We start from the raw sequence: 27,943 nt of genomic DNA, 5'->3' as shown, positions 1-27,943 counted from the left end.
CCCTAATCTATAGGCATGGTTTAAAGAGAATTATAGTATCTGCCATACTTGTTTTCCTATCAATTTTGTAAACACTTCTTTAAATATAAAATCAAAACCTTGCTTGAAATATAAATATACATGTATTAAAAATACACAGACGCAGTTTCTGCACCATGAAGAATCCGTATGCTCCCATGGCTTGTGAGCCAAAAAGTGCAGCATTTTACTACAAAACCTGCCTCCAAATTCCATGCACAAGCCATTTCTTTCTGCTTGGCTTTCTGCCATACCAACTTATAAGAAAAAAAAAGTGGTCCCATGTAAGAGATCCACCAGAATATCTGCAAACTCCAAAGAGGCGACAGTCTGATTATGTAAGGAAGAAGCTAAAAGTACAACACATGCTCCCTCAGGGGAAAAGAAAGTATAGCTCTAATCTTGCAAACATTTGCACAGATTCTTAGCCAAATCAATGGGACCACTCCCATGCATAAAGTACATTAATAAATGTCTTTATGGGATCAGGGCCTAAGCTGCTACAGAAAACTGAGTAAATGGATGCTCTGAACAGCAGTAACCTGCTACTGGCAAAATACAGACACACCTCAATTGACATTCATATACATAGGGCAAGCTGTAAGGGAGGTGAAGGAGCAGTACCTCATCAAGAACTGCCAGAGCACTGGAATAGTTTGCTGCACCTTGCGTCCTGTCGCAGTCACTTACTACAAATTTTGCCATACGTAGTAATCAAGTGCTCCATATCTTTCCCAGCCCAGAATCTGCAATTCTGTCTTTTCAATGAGTGTTACTAGAGACAACCCCTACTGGTTACACAGCCATTCTCCCTCCACACCTGGATGGCATGGTACATGACATACACACTCTTAGGTGATTCCTTTAAAACAGGAGTTCTCAAACTGGGGGTCAGGACCCCTCAGGGGGTCACGAGGTTATTACATGGGGAGTTGCAAGCTGTCAGCCTCTACCTCAAACATGACTTTGCCTCCAGCATTTATAATGGAGTTACATATATTTAGAAATGTTTTTAATTTATATGGGGGGGCTGGAGGTTCGCACTCAGAGGTTTGCCATGTGAAAGGGGTCACCAGTACAAGAGTTTGAGAACTATTGCTTTTAAAAAAAAAAAAATGTAAAAAGAATCATACACAGGGAAAAACGTAGACCATGGGATAGAATTGAAATTTAATAAAAGTCATGAAATTCAGAGTTAAATTCTGACCCTTGTACATTTGCATTAAGATAGTGTACTTTAAGACATGATCATACGATATATCTCATAGTACAAAATATTATGTATGTGCATGTGTATGTACTATTATAGTGCAATTTCTTTGAACGGTTGTAAGGTATTTATTATTTGCTGACACACAAGTAACACTGTTCTGTTCCATATTGTGCAATCATGCAAGGGAAGAGCCTATTGCAGGGGTAGTCTATTTTTTGTCAAGATCCAGATTTCTTAGTCAAGGTCCAAACTCCAGAGGAAGTAATAAAAATCCCAACAATAATAGTAAGTAAATAAAAAGATTTCAAATAAAAAGTCCACCCATTCATTCCCCCTGCCCTATTGTAATGCATAGATACAAGGAGGAGGAATGAAGATTAAGCATAAACCTTAAAATAAGTGTACCTGACTTATGTGCAATTAGAATCAAGCAACGTTGCATTAAAAGCTCCTTTTAGTTTGTTTTTCCCTTGGAAGTCTCCTATGCATTTTTATTTATTATTATTATGCAGTACTGAGCCAGCCCAATGGCTTAATTTACGACAGCTGAAAGATTACAACCCTCAGTAGAATAACGGCAAGTTGATTATTAAGCAAGAATCAAATCAAACATTATTATTAAGCAAGATCTGAAACATAAAAGCCTCCATTATTGGTCCATCTATGAAAGAAAGATTTCCCAACAAGATCGTTGCAGGTGCTCAACAATTTGGTGAACATGGGTTATCTTTGCTTGGATGCAGAGGGAGAAGTTAGCAAGATGTATTGAAGTGTTATGCCACAAGTATGCTGATGACACCATATCCCTTTTCACTGGGCCAAAACTGAAGCCATGAATGAATGTAGGATGAGCGCAAGCAGGCTCAAGATCAACCCAAATAAAAAGGTGGCATATTGGTAGCAGCTCAATTCCTTCAATGGGGGAGGTGGGGACAGAGTATATTTTAAGAAAGTGAACAACCAGAGCATGTGTGTGTGTCAGAAGTTCAGAAAACAAAACATTCAGCATGCTCAAAATACTTCTTAAAATACCCATAACTTTGCTATTTCAAAACCACTTCCCTCTCCTTCCTCCAAACAGAACAGAGAGCATGCATTTTTCACTCTACATTACATGTCAAATAAGTGCTAAAAGAAAGCTATATTGTTAAGCTATCAGAGCACAAAAAGACCAACCAATACTTCTCACCAGTTGAAAAAAAAATGTTTTTCCATGTTGAGATAGCTCAAACAACCAAATGGATATGTATTATGCTTTGTGCACACAAGACAGAAAGAGTACTTCAGAAAAAGCATGAGAGATTTCAACCAAAAGGCATCTATAGAGAAAATAAAAAGCAACTGAAAAATATGCACCGAATGGACGTTCCATATCACCTCTAACTGCATCAACAACATATCACAACAGTAAGCCACAAGCATGAAGGGAGGAAAGTATAATTTAGTTACAAATTAATCAGTTGTACAAGTTAAAGACCACAAACTTTTTAAGACTAGCTCTTTAATATCTTGTATTCTCACCTGTTCCATATAGTCCCCTCCTCCTTCTGTACTACACCTTTCAGGTTGGGCACATTCATATTTAACTGACATTTTAGTCAAAATTCTCTCCACCTAAACTTCTGATTCATATTAGAAACCAAACAAGAAACCACCTGTAATTCTCACGCTTCAGATATTTTACGAAAGAAGCTGAGGTTGGAATGGTATTAGTAGAGCAAGATCTAAAACACCATCTTTCATATCAAATCATGAATTAAAAAGATTTCGTATGCATGAGGGCCTCATTCTGCCAAGATAATCTTGTGGGTGAGAAGTAACAAGGCTAAAAATAAAAAAAGGTAAGAAAAATCTTTCTAAAAATTGAATCTGTCTCCCCCACCCACCCACCGGATTTATATAATGTTTAGATAGGCTTATTAGTACTCTTGTTAAAGTGTTTCTTCCTGCTCCTCTTGGTGACAAGACTATTTTTCACTTTATGTGCAAGCAGAGCATCATCCAAAATATTTCTGCCTCTACGCCTGCCCCAAAGCACAACATACAGATAAAACAGAAGGAGTACAAAATCTTCTGCTTGTTTATTTTCTAAAAATAACATTAAACTGGAAAGAATTAGCTAGAAGTTCAAGCAGCACCTGCACTCTTCAGACAAAATGATGTCTCAGCAACCACACACACACACACAGGAGCACCAGAATTTCAAACGTATTAAATTGCATACATGGAAAAAAGGAAGTTTCATAATATAAACTAAACTAAAGACTGTAACCATGACTATCCAATCGTCAAGGGGGTACTGAATAAGTGTGGACAGCTGAATTTAGTCATTCAATAATCAAGGAGTTTTTCAGTGTTGCTATTAGACATTGGGTGGGCCCGAGCCTCTTTCAGATACTTTTGTTTCATTGAGGCTGTGCTGTATTTCATTAAATGACTTGTAATTGATAATTTTGTATTTTTCAACTTAATTGGAAGTACTAGTTTTTAAATCAAAAAGGATAGAGTCGTTTAATAAACGCTAACTATAAGACACTAGGCCTGATTCTCCTTTCACTTACACAGCGGCAAAGCAGACAACTCCATTGACATCTATCTAGTTACACTAGTGTAAAACAAGCGTAAGGGAAGAGTCATGCCCACTACCTTCACATGTAGCTTTGCAATAGTTCCCTTGCTGACAGAAGCACCTGACCCAGTCTTTTAGCAAGTGTACCCAAGATCTGGGGATGGGGCTGTACACCAGAGGTAAGTACAGCAATCCAAACGTATTTGCGTATTCTACAGCTAACCAGTTTTCATGTTTTAGCTAAAATAGCTAGTAATATTCAGAAGAGGCTTTTTTTGTACCATCCAAAATGGGCTATCAGCACACCACTGCCCTGTCCTGTACCTTGGCAAGGGTGGCATTGCACCCAAGGAGCCTGCCCCTCTACTGTTTTAGTGGCTGATTCTGCAAGGTCATTCAACTCCTACTTAAATCAATGAGAACTGAAGTCACTCAGGGAAGGCCTAATTCAGCAAGGCCCTAGTTACACAATCTAAATTGATGCTGCACAGCAAAAGATAAATTTTAAAATTAAATACTTTCTCTCTTCCCCTTCCCAATATTAAATAGGAGTATGTCCTATGGGATAGAAAAGACAGATTTTTCTTAATTATGAAAGATTTCCCTACTCTACCCCAGCAAGCATTATTTTCAGAGTATTCATCATATTCCAGCAACTGTAGCAATAGTGTGGTTTATGTCATTATGTTTGTCTGAAACCTGAAGGGTTCTCTACAGTTATTTGTCTTGCAGTTTTGAAAAGAATGTGCCCTAAAATAGAGCCATCATGTTATCAGACTAATACATAATGAGCAATAAATCTGAACAACATACATTTGTCAGCAGTTGCTGTTTGCTATAGGAAAGCAGCAGTAACTAGCCCAAGCAACTGCCATCCCCTCTCCTCCATACTGTACCTTTTAATCAATTTACCATGTTCCGACAAAGCAACATAGCATATCTCTGGCCTAGTATACCATGTCTTCACAGAATCTTTTCCTGATTGAGTGAACATATTTATATTCACCATATATTAATAAATATTTAATTTGCTCAAGAAACTAGGAGCTAAGTAAAAACACTTATCAAGATGATCCATAGGAGAATCCTACAGGAAGATGCATATTATCTGAAAACCATCATCATCATAAAAAACAAGCGTAAAAATGAATGTGTACTTTTCCCAAAACAACCCTGAAATCTCTCTCCCTTTCGCTAAGGGCATTTACTTTCTTAAAAATATACTAAATGCTTAAACCCTTGAAATGGGTCATTCCATATACTGTGGTTAATTTATTTCTATTTAAAAGCCGTTTATAAGAACCAGAAATTAAAGTTTGTTTTGTTTTTTAAAACCTACTTTCCAAGGTTTTCACTAAATAATTCAGAGAACCAAAAGGTAAATAGTAATTTATTATCCAAGCTAGCTAATTTCCACCAAAAGACTAGGCTGCATTACATGCTCTGGGTTCACAATTCTGAGCAAGTTCTCACTAAGGATTGCCATCAAACTACAATCATTTCACCTAAAATACACTAGCCTTGAATATAAAAAGGTGCAAGAACAGATTTTTATCCACCAAATCCAAGTATTGAATGTGCTTCATTTATTATTACTATGGAGATACCCTTGCATCTTGCTCTGCTTAAGAGGGTCATAAAGCTGTGAAGGGACCAGTGTAACCTAAGTAAGAAGGCCCACATTTCTGAGCATGCAAGATTTAAGCATGACACTTCCCATAAAACCACTGTAACTGCTATTCAATTCAAAAATAGAACCATACGTACCACACACCAATAACTGCTAAGGGCATAAAAAAAATCACATGTGACAATCTGAAATTTATTGGGAGTTTTCAGTAGTAATTTAACTACTGTTTCGCATATACTGCATCAGGTAAAATCGCTATGAATTGCAAGAGATTTCCACCTCACTTTCAATACAAATAGCGGCAGCACCCTTACAAGTAAGTCCATCACCCTCACACCCTGCAGTTTTGCATATGTTTGAAAACAGGCACTGATCCTTTTGATCAGCAGTTTCAATTCCTCCAGATTAAAACTCTTAGCAGCTGCTTACTTATCTGCCTAAATAAGTATCTCCCACCATCCCTCATAATAATATTCTATGGTAAGGCTTTGACTGATGTGAGTCTTTGACATCATTAATTTGTAGTTTTTAGAACTATTCCATCTAACATTGAAATATAACAAGGCTGAAAATTGCAAGCAGCGTTAACTGATTTTAGTGCAGCTACCAGGAGTCAGCCAACAGGTAGCTTTCCTAAGCAGAAACAGTTCAGAGAAAAGCCACCTTTAAAATGCCTGTCTACCACTCACTGAAAGTACGTTATTCTAATATGTTATTGTTTTTCAGGTTCCTTCCTCCCCAAATACCACAACAACAAAAATAATTGTACAGATCCAGAGCTTACAAAAAACTGAAGGTGAAAAGGACTGAAATTTTCCATTAAACCACACCTCTCTTACCAACCGACAAGCATGTCTCTAACTGTTCTCATCTTTTTCACTTACAAGATATGCCTACAGTGACAGAGGTAACGCACTTTCCTCTAGTTCTGCCTGAAAGTGCCTCTTAAGATCAGGATCAATTTCCTGGATGAAAAGAAGAGTCAGCAGTTCAGCTCTATATTTTCCATTCCACTACCTGTTTATTAATTTGACAATCTTGAATAAAGCCCTTTGCATCTGTTGACATGTATATTTAATGGGAAAACAAATGAGAAACAAAAAACCATACTTCACTAAGCACTGGGGGTGGATGGGGATGCGACAGATTCTGACTGTCTGTAAAACGTACTTAAGTTTCCTTAATACTGAAAGATAAATAAAGTTCATAATATTGTTATTTCAATGTTTTGAGAAGAGACTCAATTAATAGTTTTCAATTAGTCTGCTCTTTACTTTCAGTAGTGTGACTAAAAGAAAATCTTTAGCAACTGTAAAACAAAAAATTTTGGCCCTGATTCTGCAAATGCTTCAGCATATGGCAGCAACGTTAAGCAGGTGCATAAATGTTTGCAGAATTGGGGGCTTAAAGTGTATTTTTTGTAAGACTAATCTGTTTTCCACCAAAGTCTTGATCAGTAAACATAAATAGCCCGATTTAAAAAAAAACAAAAAACCCAAAAAACCCAGCTTCAGTTAGGCAGCTCCCTAAATAGGAACTAATCTCTTTTGAAAAATCTGGCCTTAACACAGTTCTAAGTACTATTTTTATACACAGGCCCTACAAGCGTTCCTCACTGTAACAACTCTGCAACTGTAGTTTAAGTGAGTTTCTAAGCAAAAGGTTTGGGCTAATAAATAAAGCCAGTTCCTCCCCTTCTCAGAGAAAGGTAAAGAAAATGCATTCAGTCTAATTCAGTGCTGGCACAGTGCTATGTAGTTACATGTTACAAGGACTACGATGAATTCAACACTTCAACTATAAGGACCGAGTTTCTTCTGTGTAATTGTAACAGGTTTCAAATCACAGGAAATATACATCTACAATCTCAAGTTTTTGATGGCCAGCATTACTGTACAAGTTGTTGAAAGTATCAGGAAGTTAGGAGCAGCTCTAAGAAAAGAAAATTTCAGGTTTAAGTTAACAAATCTACTTAAAGTATAATCAATTAAAAAAAGAAACAAATAGTTTCAAGTAAAACAGCTGCTCCCAAGACTTGCCAATTTTTGCACTTTTACAAATATGTTTTTCCTATTAAATATCATCTCTCTGCTTGTATGGGCCTTTCATAGAGCAACGGGGAAAACTGACTATATACAAACACAAACAAGTATTTTTACGTAATCTTCAGAGTTACCTTTAGAAATAATAGGTAAAACAATCAAACAGAAGTATGATTTTAAGTTGATGTCTCTTTAGTACAAATTCCAGTAAACATAAATAAATCCAGCTATTTATAAAATACTTATATAGCTCTCATTTTAAAGTAAAATTTCTACCAGTTCTGTAACTCATTTCCCCCCTTCAAAAAAAAAAAAAAACACCCAATCCCAAAATATCAGCATAAATAAAAATTATATGTTCCAAGAGAGGACAAACAGCATTTACCCCACCCACCAATCTCCCAAAATGCTGTCATTCTTTGCTGTTTTCCTGCACTACTTCACAGCTAGTAACTTCACAAACATACAGTAAAATTCCTATTGCCATACACAACTCTGAGAAGAGACATCATCATAGGCCCCAATCCTGTAAACATTTACACATGTTTAACTTTAAACATGGAGGGGTCCCACTGAAGTCAATGAGACCACTCACATGCTTTAATGTTAAGTACACGCATTTAAGTGTTTGCAGATTTAAGGCCTTAATATTTTAGCACCAAAATAAAGTTGCAGTGAACAGCCAAAAATTGTTCCTCACTGGGGTAATACTGTGTAGCCACTTTAAAGAGGAAACAGACATGACTCTTTAAACAATAATAGTTTAAAAAAAAAGGGTCAGGTGTCAAATGCCCAATACAAAGTGGTAATTAAGAAGGCAGATGGTGTTTCCAAAAGAATAAGGATGTTTTCCAATAATCCCCACATTACCAAGATATACAAGAATTTAAGAACTCACCTATTTTTAATTGGCATATTTATTAGAAATTAAGGAAAGATAGCTTAAAGAGTTAGCCTCCATTTTGGATTTACACATAGACACAGTAGTTCCTCTCCCATATATTTTCAAAACTAAGCATCACTGCTAACTGATTGTCATTTTCTTCCCAAATTAAATATTGAACAAAAATTAGAATGCTATTCCTATGAAAACTGTTTTCTCATGCCAAGACAAAAAGCTGCTTTAATTTTTGCTGTCCAACAATCACACATGCTCATTAAGATGAAATAGGAGTAGTTTACATGTATGGTTGCTAAAAACTATATGTTATTAATACTAAGAGTCACTTTTATTACCTAATTGTTTCTTGCCCACAGTAGTCCGTGCTAGCCACGAACAATCACACATCTCACATGGCTACCATATGCAGTGGATACCCTATGAGTATTATTAAAGTTCTGTTGTTCTGTTCAAGGATTCAAAGTCTATATTTAACAAAATATTGTATGAGGGCATAACCACAACTGAAGCCAATGTAAAGGGAAAGTAATGTCAAGTAAATTCAGACCTACTATTGCTATAGGATAGGAAAAATGAAGAAGATAATATATTATTATATTAACAACAGATGTGCTATTTCAACTTCAACTACAGTCTCTCTACCACAATAGTATAGTTTATAATTCTGCATCTGACATTAAGAAAAAAAAACCTGAAACATCTCAAATGATGGAATAATTTTAAATGCTTATATACTAACTTTTAGAATATAATCTACATGGCAGAGATTACTCCAATGGACAATATGCAGCAAGAGAATTAAACACCATCCTTTGTGATGCTCGAATGATTGAATTGTCTGCCCAAAAATTGGGAGTAAATATGTAAAGAAGGAAAGGAAATATCTCCTCCATGTGGTCTTGTAGATTCGATAGATCCACAATGATCTAGGCCAATCTATTTCTCACTTTGATTAGCATAAAAGTTTCAGTTGTACTGAAAGTTACCATGAGGCAAAACTTGAATAAAATCACAACCAGTTTATTTACTTTGTTGTATTTTCTCAAGATACTTCCTTTAAAGTCATTTTCCTAGGGACCTGAGCTTCTCTTCTCCCTGTATGTGCTGCTTCCATGTCATCCTGGGGACTTATCACCTCACAGCTTCAGTCTGTGTGACAACACTGTGAGTGTCCATGAAAATGACTGTGAGCTCAGAGCTGAAGTCCTCATCAGATCAAGGTTTCCCCAGCAGAAATGGGACAGATAAAAACAGGAAAAAAACCCAATTTATGATGAGTGCGGGGTAGAAAAATACCTCCACACACGGAAGTCTCTCCATTTCTCTGCACCAAACTTCCCACAAGTAAGCAGAGAGCATGTTTAATGTCTGATATTATATATACCCACCCACCACCACGCTGTACAGACAGACACATGTCATCTTCCCTGTGGGGACTGATACAGAGAGATTGCTTGGAAAAGCTAAAGCTGAACAACTCTGCAGAACTGTTACAGATTGTGTCAACTTCGGGAAAACAAAGTGGGCTGCTACTCCTATGATCTCTTATGGCAGCCCCCGCACCACCCAACTCTTCAGTCCCCCTAACAACCCTCCCCATCACCTCAAGTCCCAGCAGCCTGTCCCTGGAGCACTCCTAGTACCCCCACAGCCAGGCCCCCAGCACAGCATGTCCCAAGCAATGTCTCCCCGACCTTTCTTTAGTTCCCCTGCACCCCACCCAGCACCCACATCAATCCCCTCACATACTCCACTGCCCCCGTTTCCCCCCCCATATACCCCACTCCTCCTGCATCCCAATCACCCCCCTCTCCCTACACCCCACCCCACATCCCCACTCCCCGTCCCGGTACCTGGCGCGGGGGCGGCCCGGGGGTGCCCGTGGCCGGCGGGGCTGCCTCTGCCCTGGCTGCGGGCTCCCTGCTCCGGGAGGCTCGGCCCGTGGAGGGGCGGCGGCGGCGGCTGGAAGTGCGCGGCGGCCCCGCTCATGGCTAGGGTGAGGAAGCCGGAGCGGGACCGGGAGCGGGTGCGGGGCGGCTCCAGCAGCAGGAAGGGGGCCGGCGGGGAGGCGGCGGCGGGGGCCGGCGGCTGCGAGAGGAAGACTGGCGGCGGCGGCGGGGAGGGGAGGAAGGCGGCGGCGGCGGGAGGAGCCACCGCTCTGCCGCTCAGCCCGGCTGCCGGGGCCGCCTCGCCGGCCTGGCCAGGGGGATCCAGGCGCCCGGCGGCCCGCGGCTCCTCGGCGCCGGCCCCCTGCTTGGCGGGGTCCCGCTCCCGCAGCCGGGCCGGGGGGAAGAGACGGGCGTCGGGCTGCGCGCCGCGGGGCTGCGAGCTGGCGGCGATCGGCATCGGCTCGCCCGGCCGGCGGGGCCGGGGTCTCCCCAGCGGGACGGCGGGCGGCGAGGCCGGGGCGCGAGGGGGAGCCCGCCGGGGAAACTTACTTTGCTGGGGGGCGGGGAAAGGGCTGGAGCGGAGCCGCGCGGCGGGGAGGGGCCCGGGGCAGGGGGGCCGCCTGGAGCCGGGGGCTCAGCCGCGGAAGAGAGAAAACAAAGGCGGCTGCCAGCCCGCGGTGCCCCCTCCCTGCGAGCCGCCGCGCCGGGGAAAGGAAAGCGAAGGGCAGCCGAGGAGCGGGGGGCGGCAGCGCCTCACCCGGGTCCCCTCCCCGCCGCCTTTGTGTGCGCGCCCCTCGGCCCGCCTCCGGCCTGCTGGGGGCCGCCGCGCCCGGGCGCCGGGAGAACTTGCGGCCGCCTCAGCCGCCCTGGGCAAGGAACTCGGCTGGCTCCGTCCCCCGGCGCTGCGCTGCGCTGCGCGGCCTCGCCGCCCCGCATCAATTACAGCGCGGAGCTCGCTCGCTCGCCGCCAGCCCTGCGCCTTCCCACTTCCGTGCCCAGCCAGCGAGGGGGCAGAGCTTCCCCGGAACACCCCGGGGCTCCCCTCCGGCCGGCCCCGGCAAACCCACAAACTTTTCTCCCCCCCGCCCCGCGCTAGCAGCTCGGGATCCAGCCCCGCTCGGCCCTCCCCATTGCTGCTGTGGGGAGCGGCGGCCGCGTTTTCAATCGCCTGGCTGGGGCTTCGCAGAGAGCTCCTCAGCGCTGCCCGGGCCGGGTGGGCACTGGTACTAACCCAGAATGGGCCGGGGGGGCACTGGTACTAACCCAGAATGGGCCGGGGGGGCACTGGTACTAATACAGAACGGGCAGGGGGGCACTGGTACTAACCCAGAATGGGCCGGGGGGGCACTGGTACTAATACAGAACGGGCAGGGGGCACTGGTACTAACCCAGAATGGGCCGGGGGGGCACTGGTATTAACCCAGAATGGGCCGGTGGGGGCACTGGTACTAACCCAGAATGGGCCGGGGGGAGCACTGGTATTAACCCAGAATGGGCCGGGGGGAGCACTGGTATTAATCCAGCACTGCCGGGTGTGGGGGCCACTGGTACTAACAGCGCTGCCTGGACCGGGGGTGGGGGGGCACTGGTACTAACACAGAACGGGCAGAGGGGGGGCACTGGTACTAACACAGCACTGCCCGGACCGGGGAGGGGGGGGCACTGCTACTAACACAGAACGGGCGGGGGGGGGGGGGTACTGGTACTAACACAGCGCTACCCGGGCCAAGGGGGCACTGCTACTAACACAGCACTGCCCGGACCGGGGAGGGGGGCACTGCTACTAACACAGAACTGGCGGGGGGGCCCCACTGCTACTAACACAGCGCTGCCCTAAGGGGGCACTGGTACTAACACAGCGCTGCCCGGGCGGGGGGGGGGGGACGACACTGGTACTAACACAGAACTGGCTCGGTGAGGGGCATTGGTACTAACACAGCACTGCCCGGGCCGGGGGGAAGTAGCGGGGGGCACTGGTACTAACCCAAAACGGGCCGGGGGGGCACTGCTACTAACACAGCGCTGCCTGGGCCGGGCGGGCCACTGGTACTAACAGCGCTGCCCGGGCCGGGGTGCGAGGGGTGGCACTGGTACTAACACAGCGCTGCCCGGGCCGGGGGAGGATGGCGGGGGGGAGCTGCTTGTCATGTTTCTTCCCCCTCGCCCTTTTAAAAAGCTCCAGGGCAAAACGAAATGAAGTGTGCTGGCCGCTCCGTGTTTGTACACGCGTGGCTCTAAATGCGTGTACACATATCGGCTACTGTCGTACAGGCATGCACGTGTGTGCATGCAATAAACCCAGCCCCGCCACGCAGTGATCCGATCTGCTCTTAGTGGTGTGAAGGGGGTGGGGACATCAGAGGGCTACCCGTGTTCATAGACTTTCCATGCATGTGCCTTTTGCACGCCCAGGTGCGCGCTAGCACGCGGGCCCCGGGGGAAGTTGCACTCGCGCGCCCACACTACCCGGGGAGAGAGAGGAGAAATGTGAAGAGATCAATAGCATTGGAAAGCCCTGAGCAGACCAAACACGCAGAGCCCAGAATCATCCTCACCCCTCCTTCCCTTCCCCTCTTTGTTCCCAGCCGTGCAGGGGGGGAAACGCCACCCAGGGAGCCCTAGCTACTGGTGATTCCGCCTGCAGCTTTGTGTGCTCAGCCAGCTCTCGCTTCTCCCCTTTCTCACACGCAGCAAATAAAGGAGTTCCTCCCCCCCTGGCAGCAGCTCTGGGGGAGTGAGTTAGCAGGCTGGCTTAGAAGCACAGCTGAAGGGAATCGCGTTTGCAATCCCTGCACTGAGATGCGTGGAGTGCATGAAAGCTGCATGCTTTCCGCGGGTTTGCTTCACCCCCCTGCAGCTGGCATGCTTTGCAGGAGAGGCGGGCGGCTGCGATCGATTGGGCGGCTGGGCGATTGCACAGGGCTGGTTGCTCCGCTCCGGGGCTGGCTCTCCATCCATCACGCGCGAGCGCTAGTGGGGGGCAGCCAGCGGGGCAGGGCTGGGCGAGCAGGGGCCGGAGGCGGTGGGGGAGGGGACGGAAGCAGTGATTTACAAATACCCAGCAGCTGTTGCAGGGGAGAGAGCTGCCTGTGGTCAGGGCAGGGGCTGGCTTGGCTTCTGCTGCGCTGCCACCAACTTATTAACAGCACCTGCCCCACTGGTGGGTGCGCCTAGAAACCGAGAGTCCTACATCGGGGGGGGGGTGTGCATTGCTCTGAGATCCTGCCCCTAGGGGCCCTAGTGCTGCTAGTGCACCTGGCGCAGGGAGTAAACCTTAGGAAAAAGTGTATTTACCCCCAGATGGTTGTTACAGAAAATTAACTATAAGGTTGATTTAATGGGGGTGTGGGTGGTGGTGCTGCCTATAGAAAAATGTGCACCTTGCTGTTTATTCATAGTGCAAGGCAGGGCTGCATGTGTTTTCAGTACTAGAGTAATCTTGAAAACTCACCCTTTTTAATTTTCCTTCCCTCTAAGGGTGAAAAAGTGGGTGCTTAATCGGTTAGTTGTTTCAACCCCTCTTGCCTAACTGTCAGGTCAATTAGTTACCTTCAGAGAAAGGGCTCTCATCTGCAGAGAGTGCAGTAGGGACTTCAAGTTCTCATGGGGGTTACATTCAGCCATTGCAGGCTCCTGCCATGAAGATTAATTTTCACTTAATAATCCCAGATGTTTAATTAGCATAGTGATGCCCAATTCTGCTGTCAAAATCAATCAGGAAAAGTGTCTGGAAAGACAAACAGTTAATTTTGTTTAAGAACAAAACTGAAATGTTTGGCCAGGCTAAAACAAGACTTTTAAATTACATTGATTTGCTTCCAAAAACACTGTTCTAGTTGTAGAAGGAGTAAAATTCTCCAAACCTGCACTTTACTATCTCTTGGTGCTTGGGATTAAGTTGATATTCCCATTTTATATAGAGAGTTTGATAAATCAGTAAACTTTAATTAGTTATAATATGTGACTGTATTCTGCAATATACAGCATATGGTGTTGGTAACATATCAATGACAAACATCTTTACCTTAATCCTTATACATGAAAAGATACCAAGCGGTTAGAGATGACTTTTTTCCTTACAATGAAAATCCTTACAGTAGTTGTGTATGTTAAAGCAAATGTGCACATCTGCAATGTTATGCAGTTCAAAAACATATTGATAAAGTTTTCAGGGATAGTAAAGAAAATAATGTGGAAAAGTGACATTTTACTGAAAAAAAAGGAAGTCTTGGTAGCCAACAATGAGATTTATTACCTGGAAGGAGACATGCATTGTGTTGTATTTTAATGAGGACATTTACTTTGGCTCTTTATCTAAACTTACTAAAATCTTATTCATTGCATACTGCATTGTAACAATGCCATCTTTACATGACACATGGTACAAAATATTGAGTAGGAAGAGGCTTCTGCTATTTTTTCTTTTTAAAGTATGGCAACAGTTAAACCCCATCACCAGGCCCCACCAAGAGCCATCTTTCCACTATATTTCCCTGAATATGGAGGCCACCTGGCAACATATACGCCCTGTGCCACCCACACCAATTTCTTTTATTTATTTATTTTTTGTTACTCTATCTGAAGAGACATCACCTTGCCAACACCTGCCAGACAGGATGACTGCTTTCTGCAGCCTAATGCTGAGAACCAGTGTACAGCAGGCCCCTTCACAGTCCACACCACCACATGAAAACTATGGAGGAAGGGCAATAGAAGGAAGAGGAGGATTTGGAGGGCAGCTGTTGATCACATCTCCAGTCCATTCCTCTGGGGAAGTTGCTTTAAATTGTTCCTGCACTTTCAATATCACATATTACTGAGTCATAGCACAGATTCACCCTTTCACAAGCCCTCCAAAAATTGGTAGGGTCAAAGCTTAGGGGATTTGCTTTCCTACAGAACAGTTTCCAAAGGGGCTCACTCCATTAATTTGCCTCCTCAAATAGGTAATAAAAGGATAGTCCTGCCTTATCAAGCTGCTTTGGCCATTTATCTAATGTGCACTCAAAGATTTGTCTTTCCAGTAGAAATGAGAAGGCTGCAGACCATCTGGAAGTTCAGGGCAAGCTCTACTTTTAATATGCATGTCTAGGTTATGGACCTGTAAAACCACAAAGTTTCTGGTGTTTATTTACTACCAGAGTTATGTTGTATTTCCTTACAAAGTTAGTTTTAAATTTAAACCAAGACTTTTTAAGGTAATGTAACTGTTGGGTTAGATCTGGCTTTTTTCAGTGCATGGCTGCATAAAGACATCATTTTCCCACTTCTGAGATGAAGACAACTGGTACTATGCACCATTTAAGAAAATGGTACTAACAGGGTCATTTATCAATAGTTTCCAGCAACCTGATCTAAGCAATATGTGACCAAATGCACCCTACAGTCACACCCTATACACTATTGTAATAATCTTTGTACAAAATGTGCCTTGAGGTATCCTTTGCAAACTAATGACTCTCTGGTCAGTAACATGGTGAGATGTGTGTAATGACATTGTGTGCAAAGTTATGAATATGAGCTGAAATCATGACTGAAATATTTGACCAGACAAGTCTAGGGAGGGGTAAACCTGTTTCTCAGAGACAAAGGACAAGCTGATGCTTCAAGGCAGCTGTCATCAAAGTTGATGAGCACTCACCAGTGAAGTGGCCATTCTTTGGCAACGGGGAAGGAGGGGTGGGGCAGGAACAAATTGATCTGTATTTTAACAACATGGAACCTCTTTCACGACGAGAGTCTGTATCCGTCCTCACAGTGGGAAGGAACTTTATGCAGGAGTAACCCTTAGGAAATGCATTATATGCAAATGGACTATAAAATTGAGGAACAAAAAACACCCCACATATTCTTTCTTTATTTCTCTCCCTTTCATTTAAGATGACAAAGGATCCCACCCTTTGACTTTAGGAAGGATCCTGACATGAAAATTTGGTTAGCAGTGTTGTTGGGAACACTATGATGAGTTGCTCCCCTTTAAGGTGCCACCTGATGTACTGGGATACCACTGAGCCTGCCTGTTCCGCCAGCCTGGGCCCCCTTTTATCCTGTCTTACTGAGCCAGGCTCTTAAGCCTCCTCTAGCACGCACCCAGGCAGGGCCACATCCAGCTGCAGAAAGACACAGTCACTGAGATCAGCTCTGGGAAGACTCAACTTAAGGGACTTGCCCCAGCACTCAGGTGCCCACCTCCCTTGTAGTGCAGACCCAAAGGTATATTGACTTGTGTTGTACAGGGATTTATACACTGCAAGCTCATAAGACTTCACCCTCTCCCTCAATGTGAAGAGAGATCTGCACAGCTTCTTGCTCGCCCCCAGTTAGAAATTGCATAAATGGGGTTTAATAATAAACAAAAACATGTTTATTAACTATAACAGGCAGATTTGAAGTGATTATAAGGGATAGCAAACAGAACAAAGCAGATTACTGAGCAAATAAAACAAAATACATGCGCTAAGCTTAATACATTTTGTAACCTGTTTCTTGAGTGTAATTTCTTACACTAAAGGTTATTTTAGGCAGGTTGCAGAGTTTCTGTAGCTAAGAGTTCCAGTTATTTCTCTTTACAGACTGGACCCCTATCTGAGTCTGGACTCCCCCTTTGCCTTCCCTTCAGGTGTTTTTAGCAGTCCCTCTTCTTGAGCACTCAGGCAAGCCTTCCTTCCCAGCCTTAAATATAATTTACATAAGGCAGGAAGCCTCTGTTTCCAGTGGAAAAGTACCAGCAGTGACCAAAGTGGGACTCTGTACCAAGTGACATCATCAGATGACCCTGCAGTGTCAAAGCAACATCCTAGGAAACTCCTTAGGATGGTGGGAGATTAGTGTCTCCAAAGTTCTACTATCCTTCTTAAATGGTTCATCCAGGCTGATTGCTTACTGTCTGGAGGGTGTTCCTCCAAATATACACCCAGTTGTAACTGTAACAAAGTCAATATTCCCAGCTTCAGATACAGAAATGATACATGCACACAAATGGATAATCACTTCAGTAAATCATAACCTTTCCAATGATACCTTACAAGACCCACCTTGCATAAATTATATCAGTTTGCCATATCATAAGCATATTTCCATAAAGACTGGGGTGTAACATCACAAACACATGGTAAGGATTTTACCTAGAACCAAGTCTAGCTTGTTAAATTTTAGTTACTAGAAAGCATTCTCTTTTTCCTCTTGTAACCATTTCTGACTTTAATGCCTATTACTTGTACTCACTTAAAATCTATGTTTGTGATTGAATAAGTTTGTTTTATTTTATTTTTTTTAATCAAAACTAATCCAACATCGTGTTTAACTTGAATTGTTTGGTAACTCCAACTGAAGTAGCAAACTGTTGGATATTGATCCCTTACAGGGCACAATGGACCTTTTATATCTGAACTGTCCAGGAGGGAGCTAGACAGTGCAAAATGTGTTTGTGGGGAAAATCTGGGACTTGGAGTATGTTGGGGTCACCCTGCAGTAGTAACCAAGGCTGCTGGAAGCCAGAGCATGGCTGGTGTGTTGCTGACTGGCTGCAGGTGTCAGAGTTGCTGGACCAGGTCTGTAGCTATACAAAGACTCAGGACGCAACATGCGTGCTGTTAGGCTATTTGTGAGCACCCCAGGGGAGGATCTATAACAACAAAGCATTGTGAGGTACCCTAGGGCAGGTAGTGACGATCCCTCATTGTTCTGGATTGCACCCCAGAATGTGATAGCATGTCTGTCTTTTTCTATGTAATCAGCCTTTTCATTTTCAATACTGCAGTAATCAGAAATCCATGGCAAGCTAAATATTAAACATTTCCTTTAGTTTCAAGCCAGTCAAAGCTCACTAGTTTGATCAAGAATGAAAATTTGATATTAAAAATTTTGCTACAGATTTGGAGTAATTATTTGGTGTGTTATTTTTTTTCACAGCAACTATTTTTAACAAATTGCTCAATTATGTTTTTGTTTTTAAAAGAAAAGTGAAGTATGTCCTATAAATCAATAAAAATCCCCAATCTTCTATCAGAATCTTACCTGTAATGTGCTTTTCACTGCTCTCAATATAATCCACTATTGGAAATGATTAATTAGATATTGTTTCACCGAGAATTAAACTCACCCCATAGAAGAACCTATCCTAGGTATCACTTAAGCCCCATAATAAAGGCTCAAGTGGTGCTTAAGTGATACCTCTGCACTGAGTGATTTTAATCCTGAATGCCTTAATTATCTGTATCTTCTGACCCAGCTAGTGCTGTTCAATGCCTTCCCAAGGGCTTAGCTAGAGGGGGGCATGGATGAAGGCTACCTGGTTAATGTTTCACTCCAACCCTGCTGTGACACTGGTAGGCTGGGGAAAGCAACCAGAAGATATGGTGAATGTGTTCATTAGCTACCCCATCTCTACAGAGATTTTTCAACTCCATAGGCAAATAAAGAAGGCTGGCCATTTCCCCAGGGGAAATGCACAACCAGTGCTGTAATCCCTCCACCACCAATTTACCATTAAAATAGTTGAAGACCTGAGAAATTAAACAACTGACAAGTCTGGCAATGGTGCCCTCTGATTTGTCATCATGTGCAAGACATAGAATTGTCCTTTCCAGTATGGGCAGTGGAGCTAAACACACTAGTCTAATGTAACTTACTACAAGGGGTTATGTTATATCAATTCCATTCCCAGAGACCACTTATGCTCTCTGTAGAGGGAGGGTGATTAGTCATTATTTATTGAGGGCCCAGTCTTGCCAAGTGTGTAAGATTCTTAACTCCAGGTTGAAGGGAAATGAAAGTACTCAGCAGACATCAGGATTGGGCCCACAAGTTCCAAAAGGGGAAATCCCATATAGGCCTTAGCTGGAAGAATGCTACTCACAGGGCAGAATTAGAAATGTGGAGACCAGAAAATGGGGGATCCTCGGGAGTCACTCAAGGAAACACAGATTTCCCAGGAAACAAATATTGGCAGCTGTATTGCATGTGACTGTTTTTGAGTCCTTATCTCTCCAATGAGACGACATTTTCCTAATACAAATTAACTTTGAACTGCATCACCGAAGTCTTAGAACAGTCACATGTAGCCTACCCTACAGTTCCCTTCTCTAGGCTTACGGACTGGTGCTGAGCTTAATTATTTTCAATCTAATATAGCTACACTCATCTTTAACAACAAAAATGTAAAGCTCTGAAATAGTTTTCACTGAGTGGCAACATCTCATGCTATGCAAAGCTCAGTAAGGAGACGAAAAAGAAAAGCAAAGCTGAGCAAACATCGCAGTGGAAGAACATGTACAATTACTTGCTTATTAGTAAACAAACAGAACCAAGGAACATAGGTGACGAGAAATGTTTTGCCTGTGGATGTGGAAAAAACTAGTTTATGGGTGGCAGCACATGAAATAATTTACTCTTTAGAGTCCATCTGTTGTCACCTGCAGGGTCCTAAGAACTTCCTCTCATTATGCAATTGAAGAATATCATTCATTTGGGTGTAGAATTAATATGGTTATCCCTTCTGATCCAAGTCGTTAGCCAAAAATTCAGAGCCTTATAAGCTGCTCCAGTTAGGAGGAGAAATTGGTGAGAGTCAGTTATTTCTTTGATGCAATTTTGTTCATTTACAAGGAAGCAGAGATCAGTGGTTCTCAGCCAGGAGTATGTGTACCCATCAGGATACACAGAGTTCTTCCAGGGGTACATCAACTAATTTAGATATTTGCCTAGTTTTACAGCAGGCCACATAAAAAGCCCTAGCTAAGTTAGTACAAACAAAAATTTCATACAACTTGTTTATACTGCTCTGTATACACTGAAATGTAATGACAGTATATTCCAATTGATTTATTTTAGAATTTTATGGTAGAAATGAAGCAGTTTTCTAGTGATAGTGTGACGTGACGCTTTTGTACTGTACCCCTGTTGGGAGTCCGATTTGTCTTGCATTTCCCAAGTTTCACCTCACGTAAAAACTGCTTGCTTACAAAATCAGACAAAAATACAAGTGTCACAGCACACTGGTACTGAAAAACTGCTTACTGTTTCATGTTTACCATAATTATAAATCAATCAATTTGAATATAAATATTGTACTTACATTTCAGTGTATACAGAGCAGTATAAACAAGTCATTGTCTGTATGAAATTTTAGTTTATTCTGACTTCACTAGTGCTTTTTATGTGGCCTGTTGTAAAACTAGGCAAATATCTAGATGAGTTGACATACTCCTGGAAGACCTCTGTGTACCCTCATGGTCCAGAACCAGTGGTCTAGAGGACCCAACTGACATCAGGGCCCCATTGTGCTAGGTACTGTACAAAGAAAGTACCTACAATCTAAATCAGTGGTCCCCAACCTTTTTTGTGGCCAGTAGCACATTCATGTTTTCAGAAGAGTGTGGTGGGTGCCAACAATTACTCACATACAGGGCCGGCTCCAGGCACCAGTGGAGCAAGCATGTGCCTGGGGCAGCACATGCTACGGGGCGGCATTTCGTCCATTCTGCAGAGTCAGAGCTTTTGTTTTTGTTTTTGTTTGTTTTTTGGTGCCAGTTCTGGGCAGTGCAGAGAGAAGCTGGAGAGAAGCCAGGAGGACTGAGAACACCAGCGCCCGCAGTCTGCAGCCCCGGAGAAACCAGACAGAAGCCGCATCCTCGTGCCTACCAGGGACTGAGAACACTCGTGCCCACAGTCTGAAGCCCAGGAGTTCTCTGACCCCGGCAGGCGTGGGGCTGCAACTTTTCTCCGACTTAAGCTGCGGCCCTGCACCTGCCAGGGACAGAGAACACCCGTGCCTGCAGTCTGCAGCCCAGGAGTTCTCTGTCCCCGGCAGGCGCGGGGCCGCGGCTTCTCTCCAGCTTAAGCTGTGGCCTCGCACCTGCCAGGGACAGAGAACATCGGCGCCCACAGTCTGCAGCCCTGGAGTTCTCTGTCCCCAGCAGATGTGGGGCTGTGGCTTCTCTCTCCTGCTGGGCACTAAGCAGGCACACATAAATGCCCCGGCGGGTGCCATGGCACCCGCGGGCACCATGTTGGGGACCACTGATCTAAATAGACAAGAGAGGTAGGGTGGAAGGGGAAACAGAGGCATAGGAAGGTAAAGTGACTAGCCTCGGGTCATGTGGCAGACCCAGGTGTGGAGCCCAGATCCAGCTGCACCACGCTGCCTCCCCCAGGATGAAATTCACCTCTATTCAGAGAATGAGCATGAGGCCCTGCTCTTCTTCCACAATGTCTATGAAAAGACAGTCCACAACGGATTGTTAATATCAGTATTTACTATTTTTTTTAAATCAAACACTCTAGAAGTGCACCTGCCTAAACAGCATGACTATATTATGGCTTAAATTGAGAGGCAGGGATAACAATGCTGCTGCTCTCCCAATCTCCACCAGCAGAGACACCAAAATAAAATGCCATTTAAAACCAGGGCATGCAGACATTCAAAATCTGATCCTGTGTCCTCCCTGAGGTTTGGCTACACCCCTGGGGGGAAAGGGAGACAGGGCTGACTAAGGCACTGGCACACTATGCACATGGCTAGGGTCCTGGATCCCAGAGTCACGTGAGCACATCAGAATGACAGCTATCATTTCAACTCCCCCTCCCCAAGCCCACTTGTTTCTGGTCCTCATGGTTGAGAAGAAAAGCTTGAAAACATGAACTGAGTATAACCAAAGCAGCGATGTCTGCCAGCGGAGGGAGGAACAGCCATCACTAGAACCAGGACAAGAGATATTTGATCCCATCCCCATGTCCAGAGCAGACCTGACTCCTGCTGCTCCCGGCAGGCTTGGTTGGGAGTCCTCCTATGCACTGTGGGATTAGCCTTCCGTTAGTAGTGCTCACAGTCACCCCCAGGCTCTGTTCCTCCCTCCTAGGATCACACGCAGATTGGAAAGAAAAGGGGGGTAGTCCCAGCCCAATCTTGGGGCACCAAACAGATGCCCCACACAGTAGATTATGCACATTTTTGACACTTCCTCTCCTCTCTTACACACTGATCAGCAGTGAAATAGTTAAGGTCATTAAATTCCTCATCAGTGGGCATCTGAATTAACCCCATTTTGATTAACAGGGCAGTTCACAGCTCTCAGAGCTATTGTTTCAGGCTTTCTGCAGATGCAGGCAGGCTAGAGAGACTCCTTTCCCTCCCCGCTTTCAATGAAAAGGTAGCCTTTGCAGAACTAGCCACCAGCGTCAGGTTGCCAGCTCAGCACAGTCCAGCCCAATTCAAGCTCTGAACCACATGAAATTATTGCTGCAAGCCCCGTCCTTCTTCCTCCATACACTACCTGCTGTTTGGTATCACCACTTGTTGTGTCATGTTTAGAGTTAAATCGGAAGCTCTTTGTCGTGTCCCGTAGAGAAGCCAGCACACTGTGGGACACTGTAAACATTTTTTAAATTGCAATGAGAAGAGCGTATGGAGCTCTGAAACACCACATTAAGGACTGAAGTGAGGATGGGCCCCTGGTTTAAGTTTCATCCCTAGGGTGTAGAGGGAAGAAAGGGCTGAGTCTATGCCAAAGCCCACTGAAGTTAATGGAAAGACTCCATTGAAGTCAAAATTTAATAGGCTTTGGAGCAGGGCCACAGTGCTTGCAGAGGAGGTAGCAAAATGGGACAGTGAAAGGGAAAATGTGTCTATCATATGTGACCTATGCAACATGCAGAGGGAGAAAGTTAAGTTAAACTGGTGCCAACTCCTCCTCCCAGATTTTACGGGAATGCTTGTTGGGAGTCTCAGGGGATGTATATTGTTAGCGCTCAGACCTCAGTAATAGGTGTGCAGGTGCTAAGCCTTCCAAAAAAGACTTCCTTCCTCCAGTTGTTAGGCTATCATAGACTTTAGTGTTAACAAAAAGAAAGGAAAAACAAAATGAAGAATTGAAAAAATTTGGACTAAAACCTCCTTCCCCTCTGAGGGGTCATCTGTACTGCAGATTTAACTCAGATGATTGGCCTGGCCCTGGTGTGGTAGCCACCCTACAAAGCCCTACCCAAGTTACTGTGTCCTCACTGGGGCTGCACAAACCTGTGTGCCTCACTAGCACTTCTAGGGTCACAGTCCAGGGTTTTTTGTGCCACAGTGACCCCAGCAACGCTACGTCGCTTTCCTAATGAATTGTGGTACAGGAGAACTTGTCTGTCCTTCTGGGCACAGGGGAATTGTGGGAAGGCATTGGAGGACTATTGGCACTGGAGTGGGTTAGCCTGCATCCTCACTGCAATGTGGGTTACCAGATCAAGTGGAAGCAGCTCCCGGGTTTTAGCCTGTTGCCCCTGCTGCGCCAGCTAGCCTGGGTGTAAAGCACCACCACACTCAGGTGAGAGGGGTTTGTGTCTGGACAGAAGGGGGCTTGGGCAATACCTGAGTTAACTCTGAAGTGGAGACAGACCCTCACTTGCTTCACTTTAACTCTTTTGGCTCTCATGATTCCACGATCTCACTCACTGTCATGGGCTCCACCGACAGGAATACATTTTACTAGTGTATTAAGTACAGGGGCACCGGTACCATTGTAAGCTGCAGTGTAGGTGGGATATGCAAGTCACTAATACTGTGTTAGTCAGTTCTAATCAGGACCTAGGCTAGCTGACACAGTATTAAAATCCCTAGCACCCAGCCTACATTACAGCTTAAAATATCAGTAATACTGTGACAGCTGCACCTGGGCTACATATGGCTAAATACAATTACAGAATTTACAAGTGTGGATAAGACCATAGAGTCTTGCAGGTTACTACAGACCTGAATCTCTAGCATATAAAATGAGCAGAAAGATCTTTCTGAAGGAAAAAAGAAGCCTTGCAGGTCTTTATATATCACAAAAAGGGCACAAGACTAAATTCTCTCCTTTGCAGGTCACTTTTAAGGTGCAAACATTACATCCTGTAACACAACATATTGCTCAACAAGGTGTGATATCACATTTTGTGCCAATCTCTTTTTTTAAAGGGATTTTTTTATTTGCTCTACATTAGCAAAATGCCCTTGAATGTACACAGATTTGCTATTCTGTCTGAAGGACAGAGACGATCAAACAAACAGAAATACATTGAGGAGGAGAGGAAGTGATGACCACTCACTAATGGAAGAAACCTTTAACATTTGAGCCTCAACCTGCGAACATTTATGCATGAGTACATCTATACACACAAATAGTCCCAGTGATGTCAGGGGAACAACTCACATAAAGTAAAAGCATTTGCAGCATTGAGCGTTGGTGTCTCTGCTCTTTGTTGGCATGTGACTTTTGGAGATAGTTACTCCTGAGGGAATTCTGTGCCATTGCGCATGCTCAGAATTTACATCCCCCGCAGATTTCTGTGTTTCCCCACAGAAAAATGAATTTCTAAAGGGTAAGCAAAGGGACGTCACAAGAGCAGTCATGTGACTCTTCTCAGCAGTATGTTTTAGGTGCACAGGGCAGCCAGCAGAGAAGTAAATCACTGTTGGGTAAGGAGCAGGATTGGGGAAGACCCAGCTGGTGGCTCCTACCCTGCGCCAGGCTCAGCTTCACTGGGCAGGGCAGGACAGGACTTACTCTTCCCCTGCACGGCATCCAGGGCCAGGTCATATCCACCCCCAGATTTCTCCCCCAACTGCAGGAAGCACTGCAAATTCTCCCCTCTCCCCCCCCGCTTCCTGCACCCATTTCTCCTCAGCTGCAGGGGAAGGGATCCCTATATAGGGAGTTGCTCCTCCATCTGCCCAACTCCCATGCATCTAGATCCCCTCATACCCAGACCCTCCCACCAAGCATCAGGCCCCTGCACTCAGAACCCCCGCTCCTGATAAGCCCCACTCCCCCTGCACCTGGACCACCCTCACAAGCCACCAGTACCCAGATCCCCACTTCACCCCACCAAGTCCCAACCAGCTGCAACTGGATCCCCACTCTACTAAGCCCCACATCCCCAGCATCTGGACCCCCCCCAGGCTCCCCCAGACCCAGAATCCCCAGCCTAATTCTATCCCCCCCATACCCAGACCCCACCTGTTGAGCCCCAACTGCCTTCACCTGCAGAGTCCCATTACCATAGCACTCAGAAACCACCTCCCCCAACAAGTCTCTGTGCATCCAGATCCCCCCACACCTGGATCCCCCACTGAGCTGTCTGCCCCCAGATTGCCCCACACAGAACCGTCTCAACCCACATCTAGATTCCCCCCACACTTGGATCCTGCCTTGCTGAACCTGCCTGCCCATGCCTGGTGCACCTGGCACGGAGGGGCAGGGCCCTGGGGTGTTTCTGAGGTAGGCCTGGTCCTTGCGCTCTGTCAGGGTTCGGTGCAGCCTCATCGCTGAGTCCATGTCCCAGGGGAACCTGCACATTGATCTCCCACCTCCGTGCAGCCAGTGGCCTGTGCTCCCCACTGCCATGCTGGAGCCTCCACATTTATCTAACAAATAACATTTGCAGAATTTTAAAATATTGTGCACAGAATTTTTAATTTTTTGTCACAGAATTCCCTCAGGCATAGATAGTACCCCACATCCCAAAGACTTGTGTTAGCAGGCAGGGGTCACCACTGAATCCTCAGTTCCTGTGAAGTGATCCTATACAATGGTTACCATGTGCCTCTAGCCAGAAGGCTGTGACCTTTTCTCTTGGATGTAAACATGGCTACTGTGATCTATGCCTTTACCATGGTGAGACAGCCCAGATTAGTGCCGGGCACTCTGCATTGCACTACCCCTTGAATCCACTCAAACAGAAGTGCATGGAAAATACAGCAAAGTGCAGTTGCTCATTCTGACTACATGAAACCAGTGCTCCAGGATCTGCAGTGGCTTCTGGGGGCTTATAAGGTGTTGGTTTTGACCTGTAAAGCACTCAGTGGTCTGGGAGGTGCCTATCTGAGAACAGGAAAGATGCTGGAGCTGCAGCCCCTTGGATTGAAGAAAAAAAAAAAAAAAAAGAGGGAAAACAGGGAATTCTCTGCAAAGGGCTCCCCCTCTATGAAATTCACTGCCTCCCCCACACTCTTGGTCTGAAACAGCTCAAATCAGTTCCTGAAACGCCCTTTTCCTAGCCTTTTGGGGTGAATGGGGATAGGTACAGGAGGGTGGGATGGGGTACTTTTGGGGCTTGCCTGCTCCTGCAAAGACTTGCGCTCAGTTGACTCTACATGTCATTAGACGCCCCAAAAGAGCTACTCACACATGTACCTGCTGGGCAGATCATGGCTCTAAGTTGGGTATATTCTGGGTTGGGGCAGATGAGAAGTTGCTGTATAAGAAGCCGTGTTGCTAGTACACGTAGCAGCGCTTATTCTTGGGTTGTCATGGCTTGTATCGTCGTTACAAACTGAAGTAAAAGGTTATTCTAAAGCTGTATTTGTAACTCGGGACTCTAGTAACCGGCACAAAAATATCCCTGATGATGCAAAAGTGCGTTCAATGAGCAAAAACGTGCCCCTGCATAGGAAACAACTTCTCTATCTGGCCCCTTACCTATAGAATCCAAGCACCTCACAGAGCTGGCTACGCTGAGCGCTGCTCGCCCCAAGCCTCATGCTCAGCTGGCCTGATGGCCCCCTCCCCTCCCATGCCGGATAATGGCCCCTCCCCCACCCGGCACAGTGCAGCCCTCGACCAAGGGCCCCCCCAGCCAGCCTGGTGCTGGAGTGAGCCCCTCTCCCCCCCTCCCCACCCATGCAGCACAGAGCTCACCGAGCCCCTCTCCCTTTCCCTCTCCCCCTCCCCTGTGTGGTGCTGAGGTTCCCCCAAGCCCTCTCCCCTCCCCTCCCCCATGCAGGGCTGGCCCAAGCCCCACTGCTCACCTCACCCCAAACTCCTTTTCGGGAAAACTGGGCCTTTGTCCCATTTGCTCTTGTCAACTGCTGATCAGTTAGCAAGAGAAAATGGGACAAAGGCCCAGTTTTGCCAAAAGAGTTGAGATATCTGGGGCCAAAATGGGACACATGATCACCCTAGGCCAGGGATCCAAACTTTTTCAGTCACACCCCGCTTTGCCCAGTCTGCACACAAACAACACACAGAGCCAGGGCAGGAGCGGGGCCGGGGCCCACAGTCGGGGGGGGGGCTGTGAGAGGGGGTGTGCCAAGAAGCAGAGCCCCAGCTGAGGCTAGGGGCAGGGCTGGGGTAGGACCAGAGTGGAGCTGGAGGGAAGGCTGTGCCCCCCAAATGTTTGTGCCCCCTAGGGGGGCATCCACAGTTTGGGGACTACTGCCCTAGCCTATGGTAAGAGCTATGCAGGGAGCCTGGGCAGCTGTGGGGAACCCTGCATCTGTCTTGGGCAGGGGGCCGGAGTGCCCGAGAGCAGCCCCCAGCCTGTATCCCTGCCCCCCAAGGCAGGTGGAGGGTCCAGAGCTCCCCAAAGTGGCCCAGGCTCCCTGGGAAGCTCTTATGGCCTGGCTTCTGTCCAGGCCTGGGGAGTGGTGCCTTGGGGGGGGGAAAGAGGTAGACCAGGGCCCCATGGCAGGGATGGGATGTGGGTAGCCTAAATGTTCTTTGTGCCCATGGCCCCAGTATATCTTAATCCACCTCTGACTGAGAGGCCTGGTCTACACTAGAAAATTAAGTTGGCTTATGTATGTTGCACAGAGGTGTGAAAAACCCATGCCCCATAGTGGCATAGTGAAGCCAACCTAACCCCTAGGATAGACAGTGCTAGTTCGATAGAAGACGACTTCCACTGACCTAGCTACCACCTCTCGGTGAGATGGATTC

At 45.5% G+C, this 27,943-nt stretch overlaps 1 long non-coding RNA gene across 1 annotated transcript; it reads left to right on the top strand.

Annotated features, from left to right (window-relative positions):
• Positions 1-3,428: 3,428 nt before the first annotated feature.
• LOC115655568 lies at positions 3,429-24,594 on the top strand. The gene is made up of 3 exons (XR_004001419.1): positions 3,429-3,439; positions 21,056-21,061; positions 24,510-24,594. It is a non-coding gene; the product is annotated as an uncharacterized LOC115655568 (long non-coding RNA).
• The last annotated feature ends 3,349 nt before the right edge of the window (positions 24,595-27,943 follow it).

This window comes from Gopherus evgoodei, chromosome 7 (assembly GCF_007399415.2).
Source record: "Gopherus evgoodei ecotype Sinaloan lineage chromosome 7, rGopEvg1_v1.p, whole genome shotgun sequence".
Classification (NCBI taxonomy): domain Eukaryota; kingdom Metazoa; phylum Chordata; order Testudines; family Testudinidae; genus Gopherus; species Gopherus evgoodei.
Note: the sequence above shows the minus strand (reverse complement) of the source record. Positions and strands in the feature narration are given on the sequence as shown.